Source organism: Danio aesculapii, chromosome 5 (genome assembly GCF_903798145.1).
Source record: "Danio aesculapii chromosome 5, fDanAes4.1, whole genome shotgun sequence".
NCBI classification, from domain to species: Eukaryota; Metazoa; Chordata; class Actinopteri; order Cypriniformes; family Danionidae; genus Danio; species Danio aesculapii.
In genome coordinates, this window is record NC_079439.1 from 67,794,495 (window position 1) to 67,794,905 (window position 411).

The following is a 411-nucleotide window of genomic DNA, read 5'->3' on the forward strand; positions in this document are numbered from 1 at the left end:
CCCTTATAGATAAGGTGAGGAGCTTGGTCACCCGGGAGGAGCTCAGAGTAGAGCCGCTGCTCCTCCACATCGAGAGAAGTCAGCTGAGGTGGCTCAGGCACCAGTTTCGGATGCCTCCTGGACGCCTACCTAGGGAGGTGTGTCAGGCATGTCCCACCGGGAGGAGACCTCGGGGAAGACCCAGGACACGCTGGAGGGACTATGTCTCTCTCTCTCATCGTCTATTGAATGATACTATGATATGACGTAGTTTCAGGAAACTTCCTACTTCTCTGTTTATCCGTCAGATTTTACGGTGGGTTTCTTTTGACCGCCCCCTGTCGTTTTAAAGAATATCACAACGGCGAATGCAGCAAGTATAAAAGCCTCGCCCATTTCACAAGGTGTGCGCGCAGTCAGCGGAGGTGCGCG